Consider the following 17440-nt stretch of genomic DNA (forward strand, 5'->3'; position numbering starts at 1 on the left):
TATAGCCACCTGTTATCTTATGTCAGCCACCGTGTCTTTTTGTAATTTCGCAGCGCAATCATGATTAGGCAGTTTCACAGCGCATCATGATTAGGTAGTTTCGCAGCGCATCATTCAAATTTAAAACTGACCGCGCTGCGAAATCATGGATTCGTACCTTTCGCAGCGAATCTTTCCCGAAATGTCAAATCCGTTAGGTGAGTCATAGGCCGTGTCCTCTCATGTCAGGTCATGTACCCCTCTTATCACATTTCACCACTCATTGCCACTATCACCACCACTAGATATGTTGATACGCATGAATCACCATTTCCAAGAAAGACCACCGTGCATAAAACTTAATGATGGTCATAAGTCTTGCATGAAATGACAAATCTGCAAGATTACAACTTGAAAGATTTTAAACGGCAAAATTTAAAATTCAACTACAAAGATAATCAAGCGAGGCTGATAATAAAGCGAGGCTGAATTTAAATAGAAGCTGAATAAAAATTCCAACCAGAGCTGGTAGTCATTGTCTGTGAAGATTTGGAAGAATCAATGGAGAAAAAGGAGCACAGATCCGACAAATGTCAAAGGACTGAGCTTGAAGGCTTAGATATAACTCTGAGAAATAAAGAGGTGGAGAAAGCATTTAAAAAGGCCGGGTGCTGGAATTTTTGCAAAAGGTTACAAGGAGGGCACGCACAGGTAACCAAAGAATTTGCACTTAACTTCACAGGCTTGAATTCAAAAGTAGCCATGATAGAATTGCAGGTTTCGCCAGAAGTGATATCTACTGTGACAGAGATCCCACGAGGACAAGAGCAATGGTTTAAAAATTTCAAGTTTGACATGAATCCTTGCAAAGAGTTTTTGAATGATGAATTTGTAAATGAAGATTTAAGTAAGGCAGTGCCCAGGAGTTATGTCAAAGAATATTAAGCTCATTTACTCACCTGCATACAGAAATATCTGACTTGTGAAGGAAGGTATAACAAGGTTTACTCTTACCATTTTAAACTCCTTTTGCATTTCACCGGGAAGGTTTCCATAGACTTACCTTTTTATCTTTTCCGTAGTTTGAGTAAGATGTGTGATAAGGTACAGCTGAGGAAAGAGGATTGTGAAACCTCTTTGTTTCATCATGGTTTGATCAAACTACTAGTTTTAGATGGGCTCCAAAAGGTAGACAAAGATTGGAATTCATTCATTTTTATGGCTGGCTTCAAAAGCCAGACTGGCCTCACTCCTTTACCTGTTAGAGATTCTACAATAGCTGAGCTCCAAACAGAAGCAAGAGATAAAAGAGTTCCAAATTCACAAGTAAGAAAACAAGTGAAGCCACTCATCATCCAAGATCAACCTCAGCAATCAACTAAGGAAAAAGCTCATGGTAAAAAGACTGTACCGGAAACAAGCACATCTGAAGTAGTCTTAAGGATAAGAACAAGAAGCCAGATGAATAAGGAAAAATGTAAAGCTGTAGCAATCGAAGAAAGTCGAGTGTCCAAGGGAAATTTAAATGCCTTATTACAGGCTATTGACATTGAGCAGTCTCTACCAGTTCAAATTGAGTTGATACAGTAAGAACAAGAAAGCACCAAGAAAGCCAAGGCCTCAAAAAGGCTTAAATTTGATGAGCCAGCTGAAGAGTTTGTTCTTAAACCTAGAAGACCTATGACAAGGAGATTCCAGAAAGTACAGGAAGCACTGTCAAGAACAGAGGAAATAGGGGAAGGGACACAACGTTGGCAAAAGAAAAACACATGCAAAACAGTCATCACATCTAAAGAAGATAATATAGCAGCCATAAAGAGCCAATTAGAATCAGCTAAGCATGAGATCACCAAATTGAAGAAAGCTGCTAGAAGACATGCCGTCATACACACAAACTATTATAAAGCTCTATGGAAAGGGAATGAAACTGTAGAAGCCCAGTTGAATTCAGTGGTTGATGGCCATTCACAATTTCACACCTGGACAATACCAGCAATCAAAGAAGCCAAGTACATCAGAAGGATCAATATGCAACTGAGAGCTGGGAATAAAGTTATGAAGAAACAAATTGAAGATATGAAGGCACAGCTAAGCCAGCTTAAAGGACCTGCTAAATGAGTTTTCATTTCAAGTAAGATTCCATTTCAAAATTTTGATAAGTTTGCTTGATCTTATCTTTCTGAAGAAATCTAAATCCCTATTCGGCCTTTGGAAAGTCTAAAGAAGTTTTTGGCAATCAAGCACTCGGTTAATAAAGGTCTCAGGTTAAAAACAAGCTGTTTTAAATAACTTAGCAGTTTCGTAGCGCGCTACGAAACTGCTGAAAGTGATGATTTCAACATAAATCAAATAGTTTTGAACTATAAGTGGGAATTTTGAAAGGGGAATGTCTACAAGGTATGCAAGGCATCAGCTGAAGCTATTAAGATTCAACCAGGTCAAGACAGGTGGAGATAATATGCATTCGAATCCAACTTTAGATTTTTATCATAAAGTGAACATATTTACCACACTTCAGGATATGTGAAACAGTTTGCAAGAATTTTGGCTTTCACGCATGAAAACGGTGGACAGCACATCAAGGACGTGGCAGTCTGCTTCATTTTGGGTAATTAAAAGATAAAGGATATACTTCGTTGGATCCGGACATGTTAAGACAAACTAAAGACCTGTACACAGGGGCAGTTTCCTATGTTTCATCGTATTGGAAAACATGTGACATTGAAGACAAACATGGAGCCTTGAAGACCCATCACAGCCAAACTAGAAGGGGACCAGATGTCAAATAACGAAGATGATTGTAGACCAAGACTGTCACGGTGTTAGAATCCTACTTGATTTAGATCTCTAAAAACTCCAGTCAACACTTTGTTGTATTTATTACGTAGTTAGAGTTTAAGAGTGGTCAGTATTAGAAGTAGTTTTCGAATTCCCCTCATGCTGGAGGAGGAATCTCGATCAGTTAGAATAAGAGCTCTATATATAGCTGAAACAACAATGTAATCAGGGTTGGAAATTTTATGAAAAAAACTGGTATTTGGCCTATGTAAGACTCATTTTCAGTAATATACATGCTGGACTTTACTTCTCAGGATTCATGAAGGATTTTTTATGTTCAGAATATGTGATGTTGTCCTTTTCTTAATTCTTACAGTGGTATGGATGTATAATCACTCAGAATTCACTGAATGTGCTCTGACTTCCTGTATACATTTATAAACTGTGTGGTCCCATATGAGTTTATGTTCTGAATGTTTAAATGCTGAATGCCCTGACTTCCATGTAAGGTTGAGTTCATTGTTATATTGAGTAGTTGTTGACTCCATAAGCCCAATGGATAGTTTTGTTTAATGTGTTTCCACCATTCATATTTTTCACAGTTGTTCTATAAGATTTAGCCATCGTATCTTTAATCAAAATCATTAATCCATCAAGAGAGAGCCCTCTCAGGTTGAGGAGGCTAAGCCTCTGCGTAAAGTAGGTTGAAATAGTTACTTAGAGTCAACCTGACCAGCAGCCTATCAGGATCTGATTTTGAGATAACAAGCTGTATCTGAGGCATTTGATGATATTTGAAATGGCAAGTCCCAATTTGGTCCGCGAAGGACTAGGGCTGTGGACACAAGCTTCTTCAGATCCTGGAAAGCATGTTCACATTTTTCTGTCCAAAGAAACTCAACATTACCTGTCAGTGCATATAGAGGTGCAGCAATATGCGAAAAATGTTCTATAAACCTTCTATAATAACTAGAAAATCCAAGAAAACTGCATACCTCTGTTTGAGTGGTAGGAGTGGGAATTAGCAAAATTATTTGGATTTTGGCTGGGTCTACCTGTATGCAAGCCGCTGAGATATAATGGCCTAGAATAAGTCCTTCAGTCATCATCATATAGCATTTTTCATGGCTTAAAAAAAGCCTGGTAGCAATGCAGTGTTGTAGGACATTTTCCAGTGTCCAATGCTAGGTCAAAATCATCTCCGTATGGTGTAAAGTCATCCATGTATACTTCAAGTCCTTCATTTATTAAGTCTGAAAAGATGCTGAGGATAGCCCTTTGAAATGTGGCAGGAGCATTGCATAAGCCAAAAGGTAGAACTCTATAGGCAAATGTTCCCCATGGACAAGTAAAAGTGGTTTTGTCTTGGTCTTCAGGGGCAATCTGAATCTGATTGTATCCACTGAATCCATCTAAGAAAGAAAAGAATTTCTTTCCTACCAAAGTGTCTAATACTTGGTCGATGAATGGAAGGGGAAAGTGGTCTTTTTGTGTTGCTTTATTTAGCTCTCTATAATCTACACAAATCCTCCACTTTCCATTTTTCTTTGGTACCACAACAAGTGGAGAGACCCATTTACTATCAGAGATAGGGTAGATGAAGTTGACATCTAAAAGTTTTGGAAGTTCAGCTTTGAAAACATCTTTTAGATGAGGATTAAGTCTCCTTTGTGGTTGGCGGACAGGTCTTGCATCCTTTTCTATGTAAATATGGTGTGTACATAATTGGGGATCAATTCCTTTCATATTAGGGTAGTCCCATGCGAATGCTTCTTTATATCTCCTCAATAGTTGGATGAGCTTCTTTTCTTGTTCGGAAGTGAGGTTGGCATTAATGTTTGAAGTCTTTCCCGACTCAATTTCCAGGATTTTGCTATTTGAAACCAAAGTAGTAGGTATTGTTTGCTCATGTGTATCTTTAAGAGGATCTTCTTCTAATTCATTATCAAATGCTGCTTCTATCATGTGATATTATATGTGGGATCTGGGTTCAGCTTGACTAATAAAATTATTAATGGCATCATCTTCTGTTTGGTCTTCGAAATCAAGTGCCTCTTGTATGGTTAAAGGAGATCTAATATTTTCGGTCAGGTATGATACATGATGCTTGTTAGTTTTTATTATTGTGACACTTGGCTGCGCTGGAGGATATAAAGCTAAATTCTTGATATTTTCCCCTCTGGTTATGGTCATATTGCCTTGTCGGTAGCCAATATAAGCATCGACAGTTGCAAGCCAAGGTCTGCCTAAAATCAATGGATGTCCATCAAGTCGGTTTTTAGGGTTTATTATCAGAAAATTGGCCAGATACTCCCAGGAGTCAACGGATACCATAACATCATGTAGTGTGCCTTTTGGCCTAACCACAGATCGGTCAGCCAATTCTAGTAAAGTAGCGGTCGGTTCTACTAATGTAATGCCCAGTTTTTGGCAAGTGGTGGTTGTTAAGATATTAATTGTAGCTCCTAGATCAACTAAGGCATTTGAGAAGGTTTGACCATAGATTTGTACGGTTACTATTGGATTTCCTGGGTCTTCGTATTTAACGGGTGTTTCTTTTTCTGATAATAAGTCGGACAGGGTACCAACTACTTGGACTTTTGGGTTATTTGTTATTTTCCTCCTTGGTTTCTTTATACATAGTTCTTTGATAGTCTTTGCATATATCAGAATATCTTGAATGGCTTGGAGGAGTGGAATTTTTATGTACAAGTTTTTTAATTCTCCCAGAATGTCAAAATCAGGATATTGTATAGGTCGAGGTATAATTAATTGTTCTGGGAATGGGGGAGAGGATATGGTTGCTTGATTATGAATTTGTTGTCTAGTCACATCCTCTTCTTGTGGTAGTTGTTCTACAGGTAACTGATTTTCAATGTGAGTTGTCTTATCTCCCTCAGTTTCGATGATACGCCCATATCTTAGCTGGAGATCATTACACTCCCTTAGATCGGTTCCTCTTTCTGGTGTTTCCACTATTTGAATAGATTGGACCGGCCTGTTATTTATATTAGGGTTGGGTTGGGCTGGGAGTTGCGGTCTTAGGTTAGACTGGGGGTTTTTTTGTAAGGCTGATAGTGTAAGTTGAGGGAGCGGGATGGTTCTTACTAGATGATTCATTGGTCTTTGCCAGTTTGTCTACCAGGCTTGACTCTATGAAGTAGGAGGGGTCCATTGTGCTGGATATACGTTATTTTGCCAATATGGTGGGGTATAGGGAAAATTTGGCCAATTGGATTGGCTTGCTTGATTCGGCCATAGAGATGATGAAGGAAATGACTGCTGTGACCAATTCGGGAAGGGAGGTTGATTTTGACACATTGTATTATATTGTTGAGCATGATATTGTGGAGGCTGAAAAGAAGAAGCTGGGTCTGAAAACATGCTTGATTATCGCGGCTGCCATTGACGGCGCTGATTGAGTAGATACACCGATTCTGGCTCTTCTTCTGCTTCCTTGTATACTGCTTTCAATCCAAGAAGTGAGGGACAACTTTATGTAGAATGATCTTTCGTACAAATGGCACAAACTCGGACTACATCAAATGGAAACTCCTTATGGCTGTGTTTCTTCCTCCATCGGGGGTAGAAGATTGCTAAATTCTGTTCTGCCTCTGCTTGATTTTTTTTGGCCTGCATAATATCAAGTTGTGTTGTCAGTGTCCCTAGTATATTAGTTTTAAAATTTTCTAATAAATTTCCAATTTCTGCACGAGTTACTCCTTCTACCGAAACTCTGTTATCTCTTGCAAACCGATCATGCTCTGCTGGTTTTAGTCTTGTGCTGCCTCTCGAGCTCCTGATACATAGATTAATAATGTCAGCAAAATTTTCCTGATAAATATCTCCTTTCCCCATAATATTTAATGTTTCAATCCATTGTTCCTTCATTCCCCTAATTAATGTTGTTTTTAACACATTATCAGGCAAGGGTAGTGATGCATAAGGAGATCTTTGAAGATTATATTGGAAATGTTCAACATACTCTTCTAATGTTTCATTTGGTCTAGCTACCATTTGAAATATTTCATCTTTTAACTCTCTAGACCTGCAATAGTCCTGATATTTTTTTAGAAAAGACTCTTTCATTTGATCCCAGTTATTTATAACACCACCACCTAATCCCATAAACCATCTTAAAGCGGCCCCTTTTAATGTAGAGGGAAATAATTTCAGTTTCTGGGGATTGGTGGTATAGTCATATCCCCTACACAGTGCATTGAATTCAAATAGAAATGCATCCGGATCCTCTAATGTAAGGCCATGAAATGTAGGGATATGCTGAAGAGGAATTGCTTTCATAGGTGCATTAGTTGCAGTATCCACGATGGAGTATTGCAGTGTAGAGGTTTGGGTGTTTCGCTGGTGCTGGGCCATTTGGTCAAATATATGCTAATAACCTTCTGGGATATCTAGGAGGGTATTCCTAGGTTGTCAAGGGGAAACGACTGTAACAAGAATGGCCTTGACAACACTTTCCTTGTCTGGGATGATGAGAGTGCCTAATGTCTGGGGGGGTTGAGTTTCTTCAACTTTGTTATAAATGATTTTTGCAGCACTTCCCTTATCTGGGCTGCTTAATGGCTGAATTACCCCAAGAGGAGACCCTTGTTCTTCAGTTTCTCCTGTCTCTCCTCTTCCTTCACAGAGGTTGCTAAGATTCCCTTCTTGTAAAGATTTTGGGCTAGAGTTTTTAATTTCTTGAAAATCTTGCTCTTCGTTTTGACTACACACCTCAGCAAAGGCTACAGATGGTGATCCTGTGGCCTGAAGGGAACTAGTAGGTTGTCTAGAAGTAACTTTTCTGGGTCCTACTGAAGGCTGAGATTCTGCTTTCTTAAGGATTTTGTCTATAAAGGTTAATCGGCCAAGGGTCACCGGCCCCTTAGCTTTATCGGGCTTGGGTAGAGGTTTGGGATTGTTTTTTGGCTTTTTCTGCTTAGTCATGCACACAAATCAACTGCTAGGTTCTACCCAAACAAAACAGCAACAAATTTGCAGGAAAGCAGGCAGGGGAGTAGGGCTATTACATACTCCACACGTAGGTTCTTACCTTCCGTTTTTAAAACCCAATTCTTTCCTAGTAGGTTCTTACACTACTCTGAAAAGAGACAAATGGATACACTCTTCCCTGGCAACGGTGCCAAAATGTCGAGCTATAAAAATGGTCTTTCACACCTCTAATTACCTCACATTAAGTCGTCAATCCACGAACAATTTGTTTTTTCAAAGAGTGTACTCAGTTTGAGGCTGTCATTTGCCAGAGTAATGCTAGTAGTATAGTGCTCAAAATACAAGAATAAATGGATGCTGGAAGAAAAATCTACTTACAGGAAAGCACTTTAAAGACTAAATCATGCATTCAGAAAACTAAGCAATTTATCAGTCAAGGGTCCAGTAACAATAACTCATCCCTCTGTAAACTGATGTAACTAAAGAGGACCAGGGAACAGATCATCAATCTGGGGACCAGACAGCAAACGTCAACACCCACTATAGTTTTAGATCATTCTACCCACCAAAGAAATAATAACGCCAATAACAGGAAATGGAACAACAACTAAGAAATGGAACAACAACTAGAAAATGTAACAACAACTAAGTCTAATAAACAACAACACCTTAATCTACAGGAATAAGTGCAACAATCGTATCCTAAAGAAATCAGATGGCAATCTTTTACTTTTAAGAATAAATCGGACAACACATAGAAATAGAATGGCAACTGATTAGTAATGAAATATGGAACAACACTTTAGAACCAAATATAGATGCACAATAAACTTAACACACGACACACCTTAGTATCAAGAAAAAAAATAATATGATCTTGGTAATACAAATATCAATCTTAGTTATAAAGAATACGACTGTAATTCATAATGGAACAACAATGTCAATTGAATCAGCAATCGCAATTAAATGTAATATTTTAGATGAATACAGTAATACCAATTGATAAATGTTACAGCACAGTTACTTTGTAATTGAACAACAACAACATTCCGTAAAGACCAGCAATGTTATATCAACAATTAAAGGAACAACAATGCGTTACAAAGTTAGAATGAACAATACGACATCTTGTCACAGAGAACGATATTACTTAGTCTAACATAAATCCAATATAACAGAGCTATGATGTAAAATAACAAAACACATCAGATTACCGAACAAAGCTGAAATTGAAAACCATGCACAAACTAAAGATAATGGTACAGGAGCAAGTGTTCCACCAGGGCCGGGCCCATAGCCTCTAGGGATACATCGCTTGAGATTATTCCAGGATCACAGATGGAGAAACAACCAAATTTATATTAAAGCATTAAAACAGAGTTACAGCGGATCACCTCTCAACGAGAATCGATGATCAAAGTTTCAAGTACAGAGCAAAGTTACATAAAAATTAACAGCGGATCCTCCTTTCGGGCTAGCAGTGCTGCCCCTATTTATAACAGCTAAAGCGGAGATATCAAGGATGCGAAAATAGTTAAAGCAGCGATCCCTCAGGATCAAAGGATCCTGAGGGATTCACCAAACTATTAATCCTTAGTTATCCGATTGTTTTCTTGCACCGAGTCGATCTCTCCTTTTCCTTTCCTTGGCTGAGATGTTTTAATTTAGATCGCCTTGTTTGCATATGGTTCCCTACCAAAGGGATGGTGGTTAACTTGGCCCTGTCTTTTTCTTTGGAACGACAATCTTTAGTTTTTCCCTTTTCCTGCATAAGAAATGGCAATTATTAGTACTTTCGTGTTGCATATAAATCCTATAGATTTTGTCATGATTTCTCATTATCTACCTAGTTCATGATGCAAAGATGTTACGAGTTCTAAAGAAAAGATGACAAAATGATCAACAAAAACATACCTTCTTCAGTACTCCACAGTAGTCTAGGTTTTATGACAAAAACCATAGCAAGACGTTGAAGTGTATGTGTCTTTTGTGTGTAACTAAGTTTGAGTATTTTTGATGTTTAAAGTCGAGTTCTTTTGTGATTTTGATATGATTAACTTCATGCTTCAATATATTTGGTTGCACTTTCTATCTAAGTTGTGTAGGTTCATAATCTTCAATATGGTGAAGATATTCGTAAAGTAAGTTGATATGATAAGCATGATGTGAATACTGATGATCATGATAACTTTGATGGGAAGGATGGACGCCATGATAAATTCTCCGATGTTGTAGAAAACAAGTTGAGTCCCTTAAGTTAAGAGGGAGCTTGGATGAAATCTCCCTAGGTTAAGATGGAGCATGAATGAAAGAAATCTCCGTAGTTGAAAGGGAGGTCATATCACAGGCATAAAAGGAATCTCCCTAGTTGAAAGGGAGGTCACATCAAAGTCATGATGGACACCTTGATAGATGAATTTGGAGAATGTATTTTGAAGGGTTCCTGAGATAAGAAAAGCCAAATCAATTTATGGAATATGTTGCTGCATGAGAAGTAGGAAAGGAAGATATATAATTGAGGAATCTTCTGTAAAGATTCATTGGAAAATCTCTAAGTCCTACAATGAAAAGTTGAGAAGAAACATCAAGTTGTCTAAAATACCTCGGAGGTTTGTATTTATGTACATTTTAAAACTTGTTACTGATTGATGTTGTGTTTGTATAGATAAATCTCTCGAAAGTTTGATTACATGTTTTCACATGAGTAAGTGCTGTTGTTTAGTTTGTTTGGATAGATTTGTTGTCGATTTGTTTGATAGGGGAGGATTTGTTACTAATTAGAATAATCGGGAAGTTGAGGATTTGTGAGTAAGACATTGCCTGGGAGGACATCTGACTGACACTTTGTGTTGATGTCTAGTTCCCGAAGTAGGGAGGGTGGTGTTGGTCATGGAGCTCTAGCCTCGGATACACACTGAGGTCCCTGGGTTGATGGTTAGTAAGTAAGCCTAATGGTACCTAGAGAGGTTGAAATATTTAGTCCATGTTAGTCCCACTTGGATAGATTTCCTTGGTCAGGAATCTAGTCCATGGCATTGCGATGCCTAAATTGTCGGAGGACCTTGGATATATTTCCTGATCTGAAATGCGATCTTAAATAAAGACTAAGGTATTACAGACTTGTGTGCAGGAAAAGCCTATATTATTTAGTGCAATAGATCGATAATATTGCGAATAATATAGATAGTCAACAGTTAAAAGACATGAATAAGCACATATCAACACAGCCAAATGATAAAGGAGTTCACTAGACTTCTTGGCTAAGTCTCCTGGTGCAAGATTTCAGTGTGACCTCTATATTATGTATTCAAAACATAGATTACAAGTGTGAGCTCAAACACTGAGTCTCAACACACAATCAATGGCAATACACAGAGTCTACACTTCAAAACAAAGTGTCACAACCTCCAGACCCCTTGGATGGATTCAAAACCTCTCTAGTTCTACTCTGCTCGGCTTTCCACCTCTGTACTTTGGCTCTCTGTCCTATTTGGCACAATTTATCTATTTCTTTCTCAATTGTTGAAACCCCTCCTGTTGTTCTGCTTTATTTGTGTTTTTATAACACGTTTTTGTTACATGGATACTGCTTATAGTGGGGATCAAATGTTCATAATAGAAATAGTTTGAATGAAAGGATTGGTAGGTGTGGTGAACTCGATCGTTCGACCTTTCTTCGCAACAAAATCTCGAAATAACTCTTTTCTGTTCAAAAACAATAATACATAGAAACACATTAAAAACACTAAAAAACCCGACTGCAAAGCTTTGAGCTGGAACTCAAATTTTATCAAGCTTGCTTTTAAATCCTTCTAGGTTCATGCTCATTGCAAGTTTCATGTCACGATCGTTAATGCTCCATTTGTGTTGTTTGCCCGATCTTCGATCCTCGATCGTTCCAATTAGCCTTATCGGAGATTGGCGCATTGGTAGTATCATAGCTGATTAATGGTCCTTCCCCTTTTGCGATGTGATAAATATCGTCAATCGCAATTTCAATCACACTTCAGCCTTTCTTAATGCTTCAGCCCTTAGTCCTTCTCCTTTGGATCTTTGCGATGCGATAAAGTGGAAATCGCATATCGCATGGTCTTTGGGCTTGCAGGTAAGTCCTCCCTTTGGTAACATTGTGATGCGATAATGTGATCTCCACCGTTGGATCTGCATGCCCGATCCAATGGCTCACGTTTAATGGTTGGGTTGCTGATCGCAATTCCCAATGGCTGCCTCTGATACGTTCCGCTGGCCACCTCCGATTGTGATATCGCTGATTCAATCCTGACCGTTGATTTGGAAGATCCAATGGCTTTGATTCAACGATACATCATTCCCGATTCTCTTGGGTTTCCACCATTCCTTAGTGTTTTTCTCTGCGTTCTCTGTTTTCTGCCATTCTTTAGCGTTTTGAATTCGATACGCTGTTTCCGATATTTGAAGACTTAGAGGTTTAAGATCCATTTTGGATCACGCCTCCCCACTGAAAAGCTTTTGGACCACCAAAAGTTGGTTTTAGGCATCGATCAAGTGAGGATACTGTTTCTTCACTTGTCCAATTTCTATCCATCGTGCCTTGCTTGGATTTGAACCCTTGAGTCCTACTTTCAGGTACTTAACATCCCCTCGACGCGTAGTTCTCACCTTCCTGTCCATAATTGTGTCCTCATGCAACTCATTGAGATACTCAGGTAACAGATCCTCAATAGAAGGAAACTGACCTTTCTCTTCAGGATCTTCAATCATTGAAGGTTCATACAATCTCAAGTTTTCAACATTAATGACTGAATAGATCTGCATATAAGCTGGTAAATCAAGGCGAAAAGCATTTTCACCAATTTTTTCAAGTATCTTGAAAGGTCCATACCTTATTGGTTTAAGCTTCTTACCTTCACCCTGCATTTTGTCTTTGCTGATATACAACCAAACTTGATCACCAACTTGGAAACTATGCTCAACTCGATGCTTATCATGTCTTTCCTTGTACTTGGCTTGAATCCTTTCCAACTGTTCCTGTACTGCCTGGCGATTTTCCTGGATTTGTTCAATGAACTTGGTTTCTTTGTCCACATCACTGTGTCCATCAATTGCTATGTCTTTACCAAAGAAAAAGTCTAAGGGAGACTGGTATAAAACCAAAACAAGTCTCAAAAGGAGATCTCTGAGTAGAAGAATGTTTGGCATGGTTGTAAGCTTGCTGCACATAACACAAATGCTCATCCCAAAGCTTCGGATTCTTGCTGTAATATCTCTGAGCAACTGGATCACTATCCTGTTGACCACTTTTGTCTGACCATTTGTCTGTGGATGAACTATTGTGCTTTTCTTCAATCTGGTGTCCATTAACTTCCATGGACTTGACCAAAACTTCCCAACAAATTGAGAGTCTCAATTAGATACAATAGAAGTGGGTAACCCAAAATGAACCCATACATTCTGAAAGAATAACTTTTTTGTTTATTCAGATGTAACCTGCTTATTACATGGTATGAAAATACACATTTTACTGAACCTGTCCACACTACATACAAATAATCATGACCTTTCTTGGACTTTGGAAATCCCCCAACAAAATCCATGGAAACACTTTCCCAAGGATGAGAAGGAATTGGAAGTGGAGTGTACAAGCCTAATTTTCTATTACTGGGCTTGCTTGTAGCACACATAGTACACCCTTTATTATATCTAGAAACCGTTTCATGCATTCTTGGCCAATAACAAAACCTTTGCAGCTGTGCAACTGTCTTACTTACACCAAAATGACCTGATATGAGAGAAGTATGTGCCTCTCAAATTATGTTAACTCTTCAGTTTGTGGAATGCATAGCTTTCCCAAATGATATAAGAGTTGGTCCTTTACATAATAATCCAATTCTTCTACCTGTTTTCCATTAATTAACGTTGCATATACATCTTTAAAATCTACATCTTGAGCATATTTTTCAATGTAACTTCCATGAATTACTGAGTTATGCTTAAGTATAGTAGATGCATTTATGATTGGTCTTGATACCATATCTGCAACCTTATTGTGTATGCTTTTCTTATATCTGGTGACAAGATGAAATTGCTGTAGAAAACCCATCCACCTATAATGTCTTGATTGTTGGAATTTAGTTTATGAGTGCAAATATTGAAGTGGTTGATGATCTGTATGTATGATTGTTTCTTTACCCATTATGTAATGTTTCCACTTTTTCACACTTTGTACTAATGCATACAATTCTTTATCATATGTAGGATAATTGACTACTGCAGAGGTAAATGTCTCAGAATGATAACATATGGGCTTTCGGGGATGCATCAACACTGCTCCCATGGCATAGTCACTGGTATCTATTTCAATCTCAGATGGATGTTGAAGATCTAGCAGTGCTAGTACTGGTGCTATACTAATTTTATCTTTCAAGGTGTCAAAGGCTTTCTGCTGTTTGCCTCCCCACTGAAACACTCGTTTCAAACTTGTTAAAGCATGTAAAGGAGCTGCAATCAATGAGAAGTTAGATATAAACTTTCTTCAGTATTGTGGTGCCCCTAGGAAACTCCTAACTTTTGAAGCAGATTTGGGTTTAGGCCAATTCAAAATGATTTCAACCTTAGAGGGATCTATCTTCAATTCAACACCCCCTACAATATAACCCAAATAATTTAAAGATGTTTTGCCAAATTCAAATTTTGACAGTTTGACATAGAGATTTTCTCTTTTTAAAACATCTAAAGTCTGCTTCACATGATTTACATGGTCATCCCATGTCTTACTGAAAGCAAGAATGTCATCTAAATAAACTATTACAAAATCATCAATAAATAGTCTAAATACATCATTCATAACTCGCATAAATATATTAGGAGCATTATTTAAGCCAAAAGGCATAACCAACCATTCATAAAGTCCTTGCTTTGTCTTGAAAGTAGTCTTCCAAGCATCCTGTTCTACGACTCTGATTTGATGATAGCCACTTCTTAAATCTAACTTAGAAAAGTAAAGTACATCTTTTAATTGATCTAATAAATCATCTATTTGAGGAAGAGGATAACAATTCTCGATTGTTATTTTATTTAGTGCTCTAAAATCAATACACATTCGCCATGAACAATCTTTCTTTCTTAGAAACATGATTGGCGATCCACATGGTGATGTGCTTGGTCATATAAACCCCTTATCGAGCAACTCCTCTACCTGCTTCTTTATCTTTGTGTTATCCCTGAAAAGATTTCAAAGGAAAAGGGTAAGGTAAGGGAGAATTGGTCTTGGTTATTCTCATACTCCTTTCATGCATAATAAGCACTTGGCAAACTCAGGGTCAGCATACATCAGAGTTCTTTGGAGGCTCAAGCAAGGCATGTAAGGTAATCCTAAATTTTGATATAGATTACATTTTGAAAGTTTTCCTTGAAGAATGGTGTTTATTATATTCAGTTTTGAACAAGCTTCATGACATGTGGAGAAAGCCATTTCAAGAAAAAGAAAGACTCAAAAAGGTTAAATTTTGGTCTTAAGGCTGTGTTTTGAAATTACACAGCAGTTTCGTAGCGCGCTACGAAACTGCTGCAAGTGATGCCTAATGCACAACAGTTTTGTAGCGCGCTACGAAACTGCTGTAGCTGCTTATTGTGATTTGATGGATCATTTTTGTAAGACAAAAGGATATATTTTTGAGGATGGGCAGCTGAAAGGGATTACTTACAAGGTATAAACATCAAGCAAAGGCAAAACAAGAACAGGAAGGACATTCATGAACTCTAAACTCTATGTTATGAAAATGGTCATTATCTCATAGTTAGTATTGATTCATAATGCTCCAGGCGCCATTAAAGAATTTTTGTCTTAGCACAAGTATTTGAGCAGGGTATATGGTTGATTTAATGCATTTCATGTGGTTAAAGAGACAGCATGGTCAGCAGAAGGATTCGAAGATGAATATAAGAATGAAACTCTAAAAAGGAGGAGTTTTGTTTCCCTGTTTTACTAGTTAACTTCCAGAAGCTTTTCTGAGCAGTTGAAAACTCATCTATGAAAATTGAAAGAGGTTTTTATTCCCAAGATACTAAAGTACAAAAACCTCTTCCACTTTATTCAAATCCATTATGATCTGGGAGAAATGAAGGACCAAAGTTGCGCTACGAAACTGCTGTAGGTGCAGTTTTTCATCTCCTGTTTTACACCTGTTTTTCAAAGACTCATTCTGGGCGGTAGGAAACGTGTTTCAAAAAACCAAGAGAGGTTTTTGTTAAGAACGGATTGGTTCACAAAAACCTCCTTCAGGTTTTCCAAATACATTTTTTACGAGAAGTTATGACCTCTGTCCCAAGACCTAGTTTTCAGCCAGAACAGAGCAAGGGACAGTTTCCTGTTTGACACGTGTTTTTTAAGGACAGATTCTGAACAGCTGGAGGAATGTTTTAAAAAACCAGGAGAGGTTTCTGTTCTAGACATCATGGGATACAAAAATATCCTTCAGTTTCGTAAAATATGTCATGGATGAAGAGATAAAGACTCTGCAATTTTCAAGGATCTAAACCTAAAAACAGGGAAACATGTTCCCTAATTTCTAGGGTTTGTCATCAGCAGTTGGGTGACCACGTGGGAGGCTTCATCAAATTCGACTTCATGGAGTGTTAGGTGTCAAAGAATGCTTTAAATGTTTAGATAAGGTTGTTGTAATCATAATAAGGAGTTACACTCCTAGTTGTATTAGGTCACTAGCACTCCTAGTTAACAGCTAGTTCTAATTAATGGTTTGTTTTATGATTAGAATAGGTGTCACTGATGGCAAATTCGAATTCTCTTGATGAGGGATGATGGAATCCTAATTGTAAATGCTTTATATAGAGCAAGAGGTTGAATTAGCAAAGGGTTGGAGACTTTTTGGCTCAGCTGCTGCTCTATGTGCAGACTGTGTATATTTTTAACCTAATGCAGATTTCTAATTAGACAACTCAAGATTCATGAAGAGTTCTTGTATGTTCTTGTTATGATGGCATCTTCCAATACTTACATTGCATTGGTGTTTACTTATGATACTCAGAATTCATCACTGATGCTCTGACTTATTTCATAGATAAACTTACTATGTTTCACTGTTTTGTATTGTCATTTCTACACTTGAACTCTATAATGCCTTGACTTCCATGCTAGGTAGAATGCTTTGGCTTCACTACTCAGGATTCATGAAGGATTTCTTATATTCAGAATGTGTGTTGTCTTTTCCTTAGTTTTGTTTACAGTTGCATAGGTGTACAATCACTCAGAATTCACTGATTGTGCTCTGACTTCCTGTGTGCACTTATGAGCTGTGGTTCCATATGAGTGTTGTGTTCTGAATATTCAAATGCTGAATGCCCTGACTTCATGTTAAGCTGATCTTGTTGTGGTACTGAAACATACTTTGACTCCATAGCCCAATGGTAGCCAACCTTCATCTTTCAACCTATAAACATATACAATTACAAACCATAGAGTTAGCCATCTATTCATATCTTTAATCTAAATCATTAACCCTTTGAGAGAGCCCTCTCAGGCTGAGGAGGCTAAGCCTTAGCTAAAAGATTGGTTTGAAATAGTTACACCAAGATAGTCTGATCAGTAGCCTATCAGGGTCCTATTTTGGTGATAAAATTTTGGTGCGTCTGCCGGGAGCTTGAAGATTACTCATTCCCGAAATTATGAAGCTGAACTTCTGAAGGTAGCAGGAGCTCAGAAGGTTTTTGAGGCTGCAAATCTACCTTGGCG

This window comes from Pinus tabuliformis, chromosome 8, assembly GCF_031772625.1.
Source record: "Pinus tabuliformis cultivar Carrire ecotype Pingquan chromosome 8, CPIR1, whole genome shotgun sequence".
Lineage (NCBI taxonomy): Eukaryota > Viridiplantae > Streptophyta > Pinopsida > Pinales > Pinaceae > Pinus > Pinus tabuliformis.